At 37.0% G+C, this 17,884-nt stretch overlaps 1 protein-coding gene across 9 annotated transcripts in view; it reads left to right on the top strand.

Annotated features, from left to right (window-relative positions):
• PJA2 (praja ring finger ubiquitin ligase 2) overlaps positions 1-17,884 on the top strand; it is a 128,269-nt gene that overhangs the window by 45,082 nt on the left and 65,303 nt on the right. For 4 of the 9 annotated variants that reach the window (XM_048220807.2, XM_048220806.2, XM_048220808.2 and 1 more), the window contains one exon: positions 1,659-1,834. The gene's annotated coding sequence lies outside the window, so the exon portion shown is untranslated. Of the gene's footprint in view, positions 1-1,042; positions 1,125-1,658; positions 1,835-3,692; positions 3,766-7,631; positions 7,795-17,884 lie in introns of those variants that run through there. The other 5 variants (XM_057307529.1, XM_057307530.1, XM_057307528.1 and 2 more) reach the window with 4 other exon arrangements.

Raw genomic sequence — 17,884 nt, 5'->3', positions numbered from 1 at the left:
TACTTAATGCCTAAACAGATGAATCAAAATAGACCCACATTTAGAACAAATTGTTACAAAATTTTAGAACAAAAAAGATACGGAAAATGTGCTAAAAGCTTCCAGAGAGAAAAAAACAGATCACCTACTGTTATCATTCAAAATCAGTTTCAGAAAACTTTTCTTTGCTTTTTAATACACTCTTGCACGTTAAAGCAGAAAAAAGATTTATTATATTCTACAAAATGGCCGGTAGAGCTGATGAAATAGGCTCTAATTTGGGCATCAAGAACGATCCCCCAAATCACACTGAAAAACTGGACCACCAAGAGAACTTCTGCCCTTGCCATCAGTAGAAAAACAGAGCATCAAGAGCTGTTCGGTGACTCAAGGAAACCATTACTGTAGTTCCCAGCTCCAGAACCCCATCATCTCCACCACAATTCACACCAACAAAACGGTGTTTCAACCCCTAACTGCACTGTCACAGAACTTGAGACTCGGCACTAGTGTCTCTGCCACAGCTGATAGAGATAATTTCAATTCCTTCAACCTGGGCTTGCAGCAGAAATAACCAAAACAGAAGAATAGTATGGACTTAAGACATTCCTTTTCACCTTGCAAATCTCACATGGATGTATCTAATTGGCAAAGTCTAAGTCACATCTGTAACCCCAGCAGGAACAGGATCTAAGAAGTGAAGTTCTTAACTTTCCAGTTTCTCCAACGTGCAAAGCTATGTTGGAAAGTTGGAATGAAGGCTGAAGAAGCCAGTCATTATCGTCCATCATAGTACAGCCCCACACTCTTTCACACAAAAACAGCTACCGTATAACTGCATTTAGTCTGTCTGGGAAAGGAGAGAACCAAGATCTTTATCAATCACCACACCCGCTTCTCAGTCCTACGTTGATGTCCTGAAACCCAGGGGTTCTCAAATCCTAGCCTAAATTAGAATCACCCAGAGGATTCATTAACCACGGTGCTGGGCCCCACCCCCCATGTTTCTGACTCAGTAAGACTAGGATACATCATGAAAATTTGCATTTCGTTCCTAGGTGATGCTGATGCTGCTTGTGAGGTTTCAATAGTATGAGAACCACAGGTGTAACCCATTGAATAAATTATGTCACAGGCTGTAACTGGTTGAGTATTTATAATTTCTTTTTTCAACTACCTATTTCATGTTCTTTTTTTTTTTTTTTTGCTCTTTTTTTAAATTTAAATTCAATTAATTGGGGCACCTAGATGGCTCAGTCATTAAGCAAGTGCCTTCTGCTCAGGTCATGATTCTAGGGTCCTGGGATTGAACCCTGCATCAGGCTCCCTGCTTCCCCCTCTTTGCCTGCCACTCCCCCTGCTTGTGCTCTCTCTCTGTGTCAAATAAATAAATAAAATCTTTAAAATAAATAAGTAAATAAATAAATTCAATTAATTAACATTCAATGTATTATTTGTTTCAGGGGTACAGGTCTGTGATTCATCAGTCTTATACCCAGGGCTCACCACAACACATACCCTCCCCAATGTCCATCACCCAGTTACCCCATCCCTCCACCCCCCTACCCTCCAGCAACCCTCGGTTTGTTTCCTATGGTTAAGAGTCTCTTATGGTTTGTCTCCCTCCCTGGTTTCATCTTGTTTCATTTTTTCTCTCTTGTTCTCTTGCCTCCAACCAGGATGCAGCTGGTCAAAGTTCTTTAACTATTTGGTGGGGATTCTCAGCGTGAACTTGGAACACATGATTGAAGATGGCTCCTCCTCAGCCAGCATGGGTCATTGAATCCCACTGTAAAGAAGGACCTCTCCCCCATCACCTCTCTCTCTCACCACTAGGTGGACCTTATGTCTTCAGGTAATATACTTCCAATCAGTGTTTCATAACAGTTTAGTCTTTATCTGTTACATTATCTAGGGTTGCTTAATGAATACATGATTTTTTTTTGTAAAAAAAATATTGTAAATACATGGCACTGACTTAGCAGTTGGTCGGTGAGTGGTGAAGCAACTGATTTCAGATGCTGGAAAGATGGAGATCCATGCTATGCAATGTCGAAGCATTTGGTTAAAAAACAGGTAATTTGGAAGGCAGATAAAGTGTCTGCAGTCTGTAACTCCAGGGGAAAAGTTTTAAAAACGAAATGTTAGCGGTGTATATTGTTGTTTAGCAAAGTATGAGATCAAAGAGATGAGCTCAGACAAGAAATGATTGTATGCAAATAGAAATAAAATAGAGAAATTCCAGAAACTTTGGGGCTGCAAATGACTGGAAAAGTGGACTTCCACCAGATGCTAACCTGTAGATAAAAGACTAAGAAACGTTTTGATCAACATAGAACAATTAAGCCTAATCCTTAGGGAAAAAATCCAGTTTAAGAGTATGCCTTTCTCACCCAAACCTGACAGTAGTCACCATTAAATTAAAAGAGGGGCATGGAGGTTAAGATGCAAAGAATTAAACCAGACTTGAGAATTAAATCTGGCACAGAACTTTGGATATGGCTAATAAATCATAATCATAAATCATAATCGTTCCACTTATGGAAGAAAAATATCAGAACTTTTATTAAGATTTGGAAGGAATTCTATTGATAAAGAGCTATGAGTCTAGACTAGAAAAGCATTTCCCTGTTCAAACTTTAAAACAACCATTTGGTGAACTTCTGGTTGCAACCACAGTGAATTAACTTCCATCTGACTAAGCTTTCAACTGAAAGCAATTATAAAAACTGGGGAAACATGTAAAACAAATGTTTGAAGGCATGGAAGAGTTAGCAAAGCAGGTAGGACTTGATAGCCTATGATTCTTGAGAGAAGTTAAACACAAGGTGAGCTTCACATTCTGGCCTTTTCCCTGAGAGTATACACCAAATTGTGGTACCCAGGACCAGAGTTCAAACAGAACGTGGTATTCTTAGTGCACAGAAAAGACAAGAGGTCAGAGTACAAAGTTGCCAAAATGGCTGAACTATAGTGGAAAATCCCCAAGAGGAAGGAACTGCAAATAAGGAACCTCGAAACCTTCATATAAATTCCTTTTAAGTTGTTGGCTGATTCTTCAATGATGCAGGCGAAGAGCAAGACTCCAAGAAACCCAGCAGAAAACAGTGACTGAGATTATAAAGAATGAAGGAGAGGTTTCAGTAATCATACAGTTTGGTAGTCAAAAATAGGAATTTCAGTCCTGCCAAGAGAGAAGGATCTTAGTAAATATCCCAGGTTTCTAGTTGAGACCCCAAAAACGGTCACACCCTAAGAGTCAGAACCACATCCTAGGCATAAGGTCTACATCCTAATAGCAAGGACAAAACCAAAGTAGAGTAGTAAAACCAAGCCTCCATAGGTTCAAGGTGACCTGCTGGTAGATCATGATCACTAATAACTATGTCCATGCTAGGCTAATAAAAAACCTTAGAAATCCTTCACATTCTTTTCCTCCATGCTTCCTTTATTCTAGTGGCTAGATGTTGGTACTCAAACTTTAAATGAAAGCCATGTATTTAAGATGATAGAGCTCAGGTCCCTAAATGTGAAGCTTTTCTACTGAATGGGCGTTTAATAATAAGTAATCTTGCATAGGTGCTACTGAGTCTTAAGGATTTTAGTTGTTTCAGTGGCTAGAGTATCTTAATATATTTAATATATACCTAATATAACCTCTCTATCACCTCATTTAAATGTATGACATAGTTTTTATTATATCTGTTTTTTAGTCAAAGAAAATAAGGCTCAGGACAATTAAATGACCCGCCTAAATAAAGGTCATTCAGTTCATAAATAACAAGGGTAAGATTTGATTTTCTATTTCTTCTTGAGTCAGTTTTTGTGGTTTGTGTCTTTCTAGAAATTTGTCCATTTTTGTCAAGGTTTTCTAACCTGTTAACATGTAAATATTCTTAGTTTTCCCTTATAATTATTTTTTTTTAAGTTTCTGTAAGCCTAGTAGTAATGTCCCCTTTAATTCCTGGTTTTAGTAATTTGAGTATTCTCGCTTTTTTTCTTGTTCAGTCTAGTAACAATTTTTCAATTTTGTTGATTTTTTTGAAGAAGCAACTTTTGGCTTTGTTGAAAATCAGACATTAAAAAAATAATAATAATGTAGAAACTCTGGAAATCAGATTCTTCTTCCTCCCTGGGGTTTTTTGTTGTTGCTGTTTGTTATAGTTGCTTTGTGTTTGTTCAGTGACTTTTCTGAACTACCTGCATAAAGTCTGTATTTTTTGTTGTGTGTGGCCATGAAAGATTCTGCTTGGTTAGTGTAGTGCTCTGCTTGTGATTAGACAGATTTCCTTAAATGTCTGGAACCATTATGTCTCCCAGTGTTTATTGAAGGTGTGTGTGTGTTGGGGCATGGCATCAACACTAAGCCAGGCATTGCCAACTCTCTCTTAGCCTTCATTTCTGGCTTTTACAAAGCCTCAAGGTCAGCCTATGGTGAATGCTTCTGGCCTCCTTGGGTTTTTCCGGATCTTAGGCACAGTTTAACACAGCCCTGGGCATATGTGTGAGTTTCTAATGTTTGTGGGTTTCTAGATTCCTATGAATATGCTGGAGTTTTTCAAAGTTCCTACAGACATTCTCCAACTTTTTAAGCTTTTTGGTTAATCTGTTGTTTGTCCCAACTGTTTCTACTGCCTAAGGTGACTGGAAAGTTAATCGGTTTCCTCTCATTCATTGTTGTTGATAAATGCTTCTGGGGTAAAGGCTTTTTGCACTGGCGTGGCTCTGAATCAAATCAAATGAAGGCAGCCTTGCAAGTGAGATCTTCTAGGGAAACATCAGTTAGGTGAAATTATTGTCTTAGAATTAGGTTTTGAAGGCACTCCAATCTCATTTAGCCTCATTAAGTGGCTGCCAGGCTGCTGGTTTTCACCACGATTGTGGGCTACTGTTTTTCAATGCAACAGCCAAGCTGGAGCTGAAGGAATTGGGTTAAAACAAGTCAAAACATCACAAAAGCTTGCTGTTCTTACTGAGAGATTTAGCTGTTTTCTTGAATAAGTTCTTCCTGGATTGCTGCAAGCATTTGGTTAATATACAGAATTCGGAAAAAGTTTATTCTGACAATTTTGCCAGTTTTCTCACTGCTTTAGTGGAGAAAAGAATTTTCAGAGGTCCTTATGCCTCCATTCTGCTGATGTCACTTTTAGACTATATAATTAAAACTCAGGCCTTCTCACTCCTTGACCAGTCAGTCCTCTTTCTATGATATCTGTGTTCATCAAACTTTACGTGCATCAGAATCACATGGAAGACTCACTAAGCTACAGTTTGCTGGGCTCCACACTTAAAGTTTCCGATTCAGGTCTGAGGATGGGCCTAACTGAGAATGTGCATTTTTAAAGTTCCCAGGTAATGCTGATGCTGTTGGTCTGGGGATCACTCTTTAAAAACCATTCTTTATGAAACACTCTTTTACACCATACCTTCAACCTATTGCCTTAGGAAGTGCTTCTTAACTCTGGAATCAATAATACATATTATTATCTCTATGACACATAATAAAATAATACATAAGCTAATATGTATTTAGTACTTAAACATGGTAGGTATGATATGCTTTACCTTTATTAGGTGACCCATGAGTAGACATTATTACTTTTCCCGTATTTAAATTGGAAATCAAGGCCAGAGAGGTAAATAGATTGCCCAGAGGCACACAGCTATAAATGCAGGAATTATTATAAGAATATGGTTTGTTTGATTCTAGAATACATGCTTTAGGCCTCCATGCCAGTGTTTCCCAAAGAGTAACATAGATCACTTCTGATGACTTGGATGACTTCATTTGGGGCATGCATGCAGGATTAAAAACAGCGACTCACATAGTGAGAAAGTGATTCCTATTTTAGCTCTATTTTTCTATCCTTTGATTACATCATGATAAAAACACCATTTGCTTGCTTGATCTTTAATGTGTCTAATGCTTGGTAACCTCTCCTTTTAACAGGCTCGGAGTTTAGGCTCAGAGACTTTAGCAGGCAATAGTTTCTAGCTATGATTTTAAAAATTGTTTTGTGTACTTTTCTTACAGTTATTTTTCAACCTAGGATAGATGATGGAGACTTCCCATCATAGTCCTTTTATAAAGTTTCCCTCTTAAAGACTTTGAAGAAAAAATACATTTATTTAAGGAAAATAATAAGTAATACTGCTAGTAGTATACACAGGTATGGTATGAAAAAGATTGAAGTTTGAGAAACCCTGCCCTAACAAACATGTTAGTATATCCAACTGGATCAATATGCAACATCCCAAAGGAAGATAGGGAAGTGTGATTAAAGTATGAATTATCTTTCAAAGAGGGAGAGACTTGGATGGAAAAGAGCCACAGCTTCTAGAGCAACATGTGTAAAGCAGAGAAATATCAAGTGAGAAACGTTTCTTGGTAAGAAATGTACTATAAGGGTGGGCTGAGACTTAGATTTGATTTCACAAAATGTCTATAGCAAATCCTCGTAACTGAAGTTCCCATAGTAAATTTTGGATAATTCGCTTTAATCAACAGGGGGGGAAAGTCTCGGTTCACTAGCAGATTTTGCAGTTGCCGGTGACAGCTCTAGAAGTGGGGCGCTTAATTCTTGGGGGAGGGACGCGATAAATATATCCTGGGCACTGGACGTGTACATAAGGAGTTGAGGGGATTGGGGAATAAGGTGAGAGGAGAGCAGGACTGTAATCAGAGAAGCAGGCATGTTCAGGATAAAAAAAAGGACGTGTGCGGGACGAAGAAACAATTTAGCATCACTGACATGATTAAGTAAACTGTTACCCATGTTTAAATTAAGTAAGATGTACAGGGACTACAGCTGTTGTATTTATTTTGGTTGCATGTGATGGGAGCTATTACTTCTCTGCTTCACAGCCGATTAGCGTCTAGATGCAAACTGGAAAGGTTCTCGTCGGGCCAGGGCTATAGAGAGGAAACGCAGGCATCCCCTATTCCCCGCTCCCGCCCCAACAGAATGAGAAATGAGGATGCAAGGGTCCCACTGCAGGGTGGGAGGGGAAAAGGCACTAGATAGTGCGCAGAGTTAGGGTGGGCAATCTGCCCTTCTATTTTTTCTTGTCCCACCCATATCTGAACTACAACGGATTGAACTTTATGCCAGGAGACCATAACCTTGTTAGTCAGGTTTCCAGTCGAGTTAGGATTGATTGTAATACCTCCATTTTGGCTGTTGCTTTGGGATTTCTGAAAAAGTCTAGCTGCGCCAGCCCTTCCCTTAGTTCTCCACACCCCCTTCGCTTTCTCTGAGACCCCGCCTTTCTCCCAGCCCAAACCACAAAAGGCCGTGCTGTTCCAGCCCCAGCACGGTGCCCCGCCCCCTCCCCCGAACGTCGCAGTGCTGCGGGGAAAGGAGGTGGGCCCAGACCGGGACAGGGTTGGGGGGAGTGTAGCTTCATCCTTCCGCTTTCTGGCCAATCGGCGAAGTCATTCTGAGCCACAAGGGGTCCGGGGAGTAGACACCGTCCAAATATATTTCCCTTTTTCTGCCACGTCCCAACCATTGACGTTAGCCCACTCCTCGGGTTCCGATTGGGTAGGTGGATTTTTCCCCGCAGAGGCCCTTTGACTCTATTGGTCGGTGCTGGTTGGGGGCGGGGCTTGCGTGCTCTCCTCCTTCGCCTCTACCGCGGCGCTAGGGGCGGGACGCGCCGCTGCCGCCGCCTCTGCTTCCGCCGCCGCGGCCGCCGCCGCTGCCGCCTGCCGCTGCGCGTTCGGCGGGGGAGGAGTCGGAGGCGGAGAAGAAGGCGGTGGTGGCGGCTGGAGGATCGAGCGCTGTTCTCGCTCCGGAGCCGCTGCACAGTTCGGTGAGGGGATTTTTTTTTTTTTTTAAATCTAGCTTGTTCTGATGTCAGGAATGTGAGGGTCGGGGCGAGGAAATTGCTGCCTTCACCCCCTCCATTTCTTAATTTCTGTCCTCGAGAAGGAGCAGGGCCTGTCCCTGCCCGCTGCGCCGGCCATGGTGGGTGGGGTTGATGGCTGTGAGAGGCCTTCTTCGCCTTCTGGGCCCGGTCCAACCCGGACCTGGGGCCGCGCTCGAGTCCGTGGCCGCCGCGCCCGCTTCCCCCAGCGAATGGCATCGATTGATCTGGGGGTCTCCACCGGCCGCTGTTCCCTGCCGCCTCTTCTGCTGTCCTTGGTGCTTTGGCCAAGGACCCCGCTGCCTTTCTCCCGACACTGGCGGCTCTATGAGTGTGTCCCCACCAAAACCTCACAGCCGCCTTCTCTGCCCTTCTCCAGTCATCCCGCATAGAGCTGATCCATCTTACGCCACAGGCCTGCAGCCCCCCTCCCCCGAGAAACCTTCCGTTGCGGTCGCTCTCCTGGCTGTATTTGCATTTTTCCCGATTGTCACCGAGCCTCGGGCACGCAGACCCTCAGTACAAACCATAGCAATCGTTCTTCTCCCGATATTAGCACCATTCCATCAATGCTTCTGCCAGTTGGCGATGTCAGGTCAGAGCACTCCTGTGGTAAATCCACCTTCAGTTTTGGCCTCCCTGAGATGACTGTTAATCATTTTGCGCACATTCAAAATGGTGAGTTTAAAGTCGCGTAGACCAAGTTGAAGAAAAAGAGAGGAGGTAAATACTGTTTTTGCAAGGAGGAAGAATAATCTGTTTAGGAGACTTCCCTCTCCAGGCATTAAAATTTTTTTGCGTACGCATGGACGCTGCTTTGAGTCCGCTGGTTCTGTGAAGTTTACGATTTTTTTGAAAAAGGCTTACAGTATTTTTATCGTGACCTATTTGGTCAGTTAAATTTCCTTAAAATGACAGTCACCTCTACTGAAGACTACAGATCATTTGAAGAGTATGTGAATAAATATGAAGATAACAAACGTTTTAACTATTTTTTTTGTTTTTTGTCTCCTAGAATTCATGTCATTTTTATATGAAATAAGTTTAAGTTTTGAAAATTAACCACAGATATGCAAGCTTGATGTAAAACTTAACAACATAGAAAAAGGACTATTAGGTAAAAAAAGGACTATTAGGTAAAAAAATATTAGGTAAAACTTAACAACATAGAAAAAGGACTATTAGGTAAAATGTGAACATTTTTCATTCTCCAGTCCTACTCCAGTGTCTAAAGTTAACCATTTGCTGTGCATCTTTATAAATGCGTTTTTAAACACATACACATACATGTGAAGTTGGGTTTTGGGGGGCGGGGAGGAATACCAAACACATTGGTATATCACTTGTTTCTTTCTCTTGTTTGTATGTCTTGCACATCTTTGTTATATATATAGATCTGATACTTTATAAAGGTTAAGTAGTATTTCATTAGTTTGAATGAGCTATTATTAACCTTCTGTTGAAAGATATTTAATTAGTTTCGTTTTGCTATCACAAATAATGCTTTATTTGAAGCCAACTTTTTAATTTGATTAGTTTTTAATTACAAACTTTAAATCTTAAAATTTTTTTAAAAATTCAGACATTTTGGAGGAATGTAAGTTAAAAAGTGCAGCTCCCACTTCCCTTTCTAGTCCTACCTTTATTTTAAAAGTCAACTGTTAGGGAAACTTCCTCTGTGATTATTTCTGGAGAATGGATTCCTGCAAATGGAATTGCTGGGTTAAATGGTGTGCATATTTTAAATTTTGATAACCATTTCTCCCTCTTTTCACAATTATTCTTGACTATTATGCATTTCTTCTCCAGATAAATTTAGACTCAACTTATAAGTTAAATAAAAAATCCTTAGGTTTTTTTTGAATAACGTTACATTGAAATTTTAGATAAATTTGTGGCAAACTGACCTTTCTGATACCGAGTCTCTCCCCTCATATCTGTATGCATGTATGGTATGTCTTTCCCTTTTATTCACATCTCGCTTTATATTCTTAGGTACAGTTTTATAGTTCTTGTTTGTTTGTTTGTTTTCCCCTCCCCCATATGTATGGCATTCCCTCCTAGAATTCCTAGCTATCTTATGATTTGATTTGCTCTCGTGGATAGAAACTTTCAGTAACATATTCTCTCTCTTTCTGGTTATAGGAAAACTTTCTGATTTTTTCTGTTTATCATGTATCTAGTCACTTGAGCTGATGATATCTGAAAGTATTCAAGCTTTCTGACTTTCTTCTTATTTTTTATAACTTATGTGTTTTCCTCGTTGCCTTGACTAGTATACTTCCTGTATAATTTTGAATAACAGTGATAGCTAAAAATGTGGTATCGTTTCTGACTTTGAGGGAATGCTTCTGAAGTTCTAGCATCAGTTATGATGTTTGCTCAAACTTTCTTACAAATGGAGAATATTAAGTTAAAATATTTTCTGTTCTTGGCTTTCCAATATGATTTTTTGTTCTCTTTTATTTCTGATGATGTTTTTAAAAACCATAACTGGGTGTTGAATTTTATTGATGTTTTTGACTTTTTAGTGGTTATATAAGGGCATCACCAATGTTTCCTGGTTAATATTTTCCCAAGAGAGTTCCATTTTAAAGAATCGACTATATTGGGGTGCCTGGGTGGCTTAGCCGTTAAGTGTCTGCCTTCGGTTCAGGTCATGATCCCAGGGTCCTGGGATTGAGCCTGCATTGGGCTCCCTGCTCAGCGGGAAGCCTGCTTCTCCCTCTCACATTCCCATTGCTTGTGTTCCCTCTCATGATGTCTCTGTCAAATAAATAAAATCCTAAAAAAAGAAAAAGAATCGACTTTATTCAGGATGATTTACATACAATAAAATGTGTGTGTTTAAAATACACAGTTCAGTATGTTTTGACAAATATATATGTCCCTGTCACCACCACCACATTCAAGAGTTAGAGTGCTTTCATTATCACAGTCAAGATATAGAATATATCTGTCATTCCCAAAAGTTCCCTTTTGCCCTGTACGGTGACATTTATACCCCTCAGCCCCATGAAACCTTTGTCCTCTCTTTCTCACTATAAATTGGTTTCATTTGTTCTAGAATTTCATATAAATGGAATTACATTTTTTTGCATTAGCAAAAAATTTAGCAAAGTTAAATTGCATTTAGCTTTTTTCTCTCATTATGATATCTTTGAGAATCATACATGCTTCTGTGTGTTTAACTGATTCGTAACTTTTCATCGTTGAGTAGTAGTTCATGGTATTGATCTACCACAATTTGTTGACCATTTCACCTATTTAGAGATAGATGGATTGTTTCCAGTTTGGGACTGTTATTGATAAAGCTGCTAAGAACATTCATTCATGAAGTTCTGTGTGAATACAGATTTCTGTTTCTCTTGGGTAAATACCTAGAAGTGGATTTGTTGCATTGAATGGTAAATGAATGTTTAAATATAAAAACCTGTTTCCCATTTTACAGTTCCAATTGCTCTATATCCTTATCAACACTTGGTTATTTCAGTCTTTTTAATTTTAGCCCTTCTAGTGAGTTTATGTAGTAGTATCACACTGTAATTTTAATTTGCATTTATCTGATGATTAATGATACTGGAAATTTGCTCTTGGTCATTTATGTGTCTTTGTGAAGTATCTGTTCAAACCTTTTGCCCATTTTTAAATATTAAGTTGTTTGTCTTACTGAGTTTTAAGAATACTTTATATATTTTTGTGTAAGTCCTTTGACCCACACAGACACATACATACACAATGCAGTCTGAAGCTCACTTTTTATTTTTCCTAACTTTTCAAAATAGAGGAGCTTTTAATTTTGATTAAATTCAGTGGCACCTGGGTGGCACAGTCCCTGAAATGTCCAACTCTTGATTTCAGCTCAGGTGGAGATCTCATGGTCAGGCTTTTCCAGCCGCTCATCAGGCACTTCGCTCAGCCAGAAGTCTGCTGGAGATTCTCTCTGTCTTCTTCTCCCCCTCCAACTTGTGCTCCTTCTCTCTCTCTCTCAAATAAATAAATCTTTAAAAAAAATAAATTCAGTTCATTAGTCTTTTATGATTTGTGTTTGTGTTCTAAGTTTGCTCAATGCAGTGTTGTGCAGATCTCTTATGTTTTCTTCCACAGGTTTTATAGTTTTTGCTTTTATGACAAGGTGTATCATGCATTTTGAGTTAATTTTTGTATATGGTGTGAGAAGAGTTAAGGCTCATTTTCTCAGTTCTAGCACCATCTGTTAGGACAACTTTCCTTTCCTTATTGAATTAACTTAGTCAAAAATCAATTGACCATATATGTATGAGTCTATTACTGGATTTTAATGCAATAAATGCAATAATTGCAATTAATGCAGTAAAACAAGAAAAAAAAAAACCCTGGATCTTTGGGAAAATTAAGAAAATTGATAAAGACAAAATCCGCTTGATCTTTGTACATCTCATTTTGCCAGTACCACATTGACATGATCATTTTGTTGCTTTATAATAAGTCTTGAAATCAGGTAGTACAAATACTCCCATCTTTACTTTTTTTTTTTTTTTTTAGTATTTACTTTTTTCTTGTTGTTTTCAAGGTTTTATTTGAATTCCAGTTAGTTAACATATGGTGTAATAATTAGTTTCAGGTATACAATATAGTGATTCAACACTTACATGCATCACCTGGTGCTCATAACAAGTGCATTCCGTAATCCCCATCACCTATTTAACCCATCCCCTCCCCACCTCTCTTCTGGTAACCATCAGTTTGTTGTCTATATTTAAGAGTCTGTTTCTTGGTTTGTCTCTCTCTCTTTTTTTGGTCCCTTTGCTTGTTTGTTTTGTTTCTTCAGTTCCACATATGAGTGAAATCATGTGGTATTTGTCTTTCTCTGACTGACTTACTATTTTTCAAAATAATTCTGGATTTTCTGGTTTCTTCGCTTTTCCATAAAATTTTTTAGAAGTGACTTATTGGCTTCAGTCTTTCATTATTAAGTATAATAGGGCCTTTTATCCAGTTATTATTATGTAGTAAGAATTATTTTATGTATATTATATATTACCATGTTAAGTATACTAGGCATTTATTTTTATCAAGGTAAAGATGCTCCCATTCTGTTCCTTGATTGTTGGGAATTTTTATCAAGTGGACATTGAATTTTACTGTATTTATTGAGATGATCATATGGTTTATCTTCTTTGGTCTGTCAATAACATGAATTACATTGCTTTATTTTCAGATGTTGAATCAGCTTTGCATTCTGTAAATCTCATTTGGTCATGATGTATTATCAATTTCATAAATCTGTGGATTCGAATTGCTTATAGTTTATTGAGTACTTTTTGGTATTTATGTTCAAGAAGGATGCTTTTTTCATGTAATTTTTTGTATCAGGATCACGCTGGTCTCATAGAGCTTGAAAGTGTTTCTTCCTTTTACATTTTCTGAAAAATTTTGGATGAGTGGTATTTGTTTCATTAATCTTTGTCAGAGTTTGCAAGCTAAACTATCTGGGCCCAGAGTTTTCTTTTTGAAGGGTTTAAAGGATAAATTCAATTACCTTAATAGGTTATCTACTTTTGGAAAGCTTGGTTTTTGACTACATGAATCACTTTTATTCACCATGTGAGTGTTAGTGGTTTGTGTCTTTGAAGGAATTTGTCTGTTTCACTTATTCATCACCATAGAGTTAGTTTCTTTATTATACTTTCAGGGTCTGTCCTACTGTAGTGATGTCTTTTCATTTATTCCTCATGTTGGCAGTGTGTCCTCTCTTTTGTTTTTATTGATTTGTCTTTATTAATTTTCTTAATTTTTCCAAAGATCCAGGGTTGTTTTTTTTTTATTGTATTAAAAAAAAAAACTTTTCCATTTCATTGATTTTTAATCTTTACTGTCTCTTTTTGTATGCTTTTGGGTTTAAATCCATTCTGTTAGGATTTCTTAATGTATAAGCTTGCACCATTGATTTGAGACCTCTTTTCTTTCTAAACACTACTTTAGATATCCCCACAAATTTTGTTATGTTGGTATTTTCTAAATTCTTATGTGACTTTCACTTTGACCCATGGTTGCTTGGAAGTATATTGTTTAATTTCCAAATATTTGGTGATTTTGCCTATGTCTTTTTGTAATTGATTTCTCTGTTTAATTTTTTTGTAGGCAGATAACATACTTTGTATAATTTCCTTTAAGTTGTTTGAAGTTTGTTTTATGGCCCAGAAAATGGTCAGTCTTGGTAAATGTTCCTTATGTACTTCAAAATAATGTGTATTTTGCTGCTTCTTGGTGGAGTATTCTGTAAGTTCTGTGTTTCATATTAAATTTTATATTTTACATTAAGTATTCTGTAATTGTCAGGTCAAGTTGACTGATGGTGCTTCTATGGTTTTCTGTTTCCTTACTGAGTTCTACTTGTTCTGTTGATCATTTCAAGAAGAATTGAACTCTTCAAGTATAATTGTGGATTTGTCTGTTTTTCCTTTTCTAACAATTTTTGCTTCATGAATTTCAAACGTCTGTTGTTAGGTGCACATATATTTAGGATTGTTACGTCTTCTTAGTAAATTGACCCCTTTATCATTATATAATATGCCTCCTTATTTCTGACAGTATTCCATCTTCTGCTGTCTGCTTTATCTGATGTTAATATTACCACTCTTTCTTTTGATTAGTGTTTGCATGATAAATCCTTTTGCTTTACATCTGTGCCTTTATATTTAAAGTAGTTTTGGTATAGACAACCCACTTTTGTTTTTTTCATCCATCCTGACAGGCTGGCTTTTTAATTAGGTTGTTTAGATTGTTTATGTTTAATGTAATTATTAATGTGACTGGATTTAAATCTACCATCTTAGTAGTTGTTTTTAATTTAACTTATCTACTGAATGTTCTGTATTTTTATCTTAATTATTAGCTCACTACTTACACTTATTTTGCCTCTTTAAAAATTTTATACTGGTTTCTCTGTGATTTGTATTGTACATCTTTAATTCCAGTCTCTATTCAGGCAGTGTTACACAACTTTTTATATAGTGTCAGAGCTCCTCAACAGTATATTGCCAGTTTCTTTTTTAACTATTTTTTTCACTAATACTGTCATCTATTTTATTTTTACATATGCTATAAGCTTGTAATACCTTGCTGTTATGTTTGCTTTAGACCTACATTGTCCATCACGTCACTAGCCAGTGTGACTATTTAATTTGAATTTAGCGTAGTTAGTATTAAGTTTAAATTAATTTCCTCTGTGTACTGGCCACTTTTTAAACACTTAGTAGCCATATGTAGCTTTTAGCTTTCAGATTGAACTGTGTAAGATAGAACGTTTCCATCATCTCAGGAAGTTCGATCAGACAGTGAGTGCTACTTCACATACTTCTGTTCTGAAGTAATTACAAATAAGGAACAAATATATTTTACATTTATCTTCACTTTAAGTAAAGATAATTTAGAGTTCCACATTTCTTTGTAGAATCAAATGTCTGTTTTGTACTCTTTCTGTAGTTCATGTCTACTGGTAGCAGCATTTCTTGGGTTGGCTATAATGTGCTCTTTTTTTTTTCTTTTGTTTTTTTTTTTTTGCGAAGTACTTTGGAAAAGATTCTTTTGGTATAGATTATTTGTTCACAGTGTTTTTCTTACATTAAAGATACCATATATATTGTTTTCTTGTTTGCACAGTTTCTGATGAGAAGTCAGTTGTAATTCTTCATTCCTCTGCATCAAAAATGTTTCCTTTACTGTTGGGTTTTTATAGCAGGTTGAAAGTAATTTGTCTGAGGTGTGCATGTTTACTACTTATAGGGCTTTTTGTGTGTGATTGCTGAGCTTTTCTTAGCTTTAAGGTTTGATCTCTTAACTCATATTTGGAAATTTCTCCAGATTTTCTCTTCTAATAGTTGTCCTGCACCACCTACTCTCTCTTCTTGAGAGAATCCCATTACATAGACGGTAGTTCATTTGATATAGTCCTGCGGTTCTTGGAGGCTCTGTTTTGTGTCCTTTTCCACACTTTTTTTTTCCTTAATTACTTTGTATTTCAGTTTCGGTAATTTTTCATGACCTGTCTTGAATTTCATTTGTACTTTCGCCCCCGGTCCTTTGATGAGCCTGTAAAGTGCTTTTTCTTTTTGGTCACTATTAATGTATCTTCTGTTTCTTGCATTTGCATTTCCATCTCCTGAAATCCTTGATCTATTTCCTAACTCTATTCCAGAAATTTTTTTTTTCTTTTACTCATCTCCTAGCCACAATGGAGGACAGTGATTGGTGTCCTTCTGTCAGTAGTGTAAGGTCCCCTCTGCCCCCCATATGGGTGAAGGGCCCAGGTAGAATTTTATTCTTCTCCTTTGTTGGCAGGCAGTACCTTCCTTCCACTCTGAAAGATGCCTCTTTAGTCTCCAGCCTGGTTCCCAATTTTTTTAGCACCTCTGAATAAGAGCCTGTGAGTAGATGCCAACTTTCTGTATTTCTGCAGTTCTCAGAGATTTTGTACTCTAATCCAACCCACACTTTGTCTTTACCTGCAATATAATTACCTGAGATGAGAAAACTTAAAACACTCTTTAGGGAAGATAAATTATCCTGATCCTCTAGGAAATAACATTCAGAATATAAGAAGGATGCATTTTGTAATTTCAAGGAGTCCATTGAAAGATTGGTACTGAAAGGTACATCAGACAAGCTAGTAGGTGAAATAAAATGAAATAGTAAAAAAATAAATAAATAAATAAATTTTTTGACCAGTACCAAAGTCAAGAAAGGAAGGATAAAGGAACAAAGAAAAAATGAGAAAGATGATAACTTAAACTCATCTATATTGGTAATTATGTTAAATGTAAATTGATTAAGCACTTCAATAGCAATACAAATATTGTTAAGCCTTGTAAGTAAGACCCACCTATATTTTTCTTATAAAAAACACTTTAAATGTGAAAGTACAAATAAGATGAAAGTAAAAAAAAATTGAGTATTGTCTGCAAACACCAAAGGAAAGCTGATGTGGCTGTATTAAACTTGTATAAGATAGATGTAGGGCAATATGTATTATAAGAAATAAAGAGGAATATAGTATAATAAGTGGGTCAATTCATCAAGAAGACCTAATAATTCTAAATGTATGTTCACACACACACACACACACACACACACACACAAAATACAGCTTTTGAATGTAGACACACACACACACAGACATAATACAGCTTTTGAATGTAGAAGTTAGCATAACAGGAAAGACGTATATATATATATATATTCATAGCTGAGATTTTAAATATACATTTAAAGTAACTTATAGAACAGTTATGTAAAAAAAATCACTAAAGGAATACAATTGAATGACATGATTAATCAACTTGACATAATTGACCTTTATACAACATTGTATCTAACAACTGAAGACTACACCTTTTTTTTTTAAGTGCACTTGGGACATTTGATAAAATAATTCTTAAATAAGTATCACACTTCAGATTGACATGTACATGTTTTCTGATCGTTGTGGAATTAATTACAAGTCAGTAACAGAAAAATAACTAGAAAGGCTCCAGGTGTTTGGAAGTTAAGCAAGACATTTCTAAATACTGCATTAATCAAACATGAAGTCACAGTAGAGGTTAGAAAACATTTCAGTCTGAAAAACAACAAAAATGTTGCATTAGAATTTATGGAATGGAACTGAAGCAGTACTTTGGGAGAACTTTGTAGCTTTATATGCATATGTTAGTAAAGAAAAAAGTTTAAAAATTGTTAATGTAAGCTTGCAACTGAAGGGAACAACGAATCAAACCCAAAGAAACTAGAAAGAAGGAAATTGTATATATAAAAGTAGAAATTAAGGGACTACAAATGTTTTACAGTCTGTTGAGAGGACTTTTTAAAAATAATAAATCTGTAATGAACTGATGAAGGAAAAAATGGGAAAAGACACAAGTTACCAATACCAGGAATGTAAAAGGAGGCATTAGTATAGGTCTTATAGATATTTAATTGTCAATAAGGGGAAATTATGAACAACTTTATATTAATGTTTGATAAGTTCAATGAAAGATCATAATCCTTGAAAAACACG

The sequence above is a fragment of the Ursus arctos genome, unplaced genomic scaffold (assembly GCF_023065955.2).
Source record: "Ursus arctos isolate Adak ecotype North America unplaced genomic scaffold, UrsArc2.0 scaffold_5, whole genome shotgun sequence".
Taxonomy (NCBI): domain Eukaryota; kingdom Metazoa; phylum Chordata; class Mammalia; order Carnivora; family Ursidae; genus Ursus; species Ursus arctos.
Note: the sequence above shows the minus strand (reverse complement) of the source record. Positions and strands in the feature narration are given on the sequence as shown.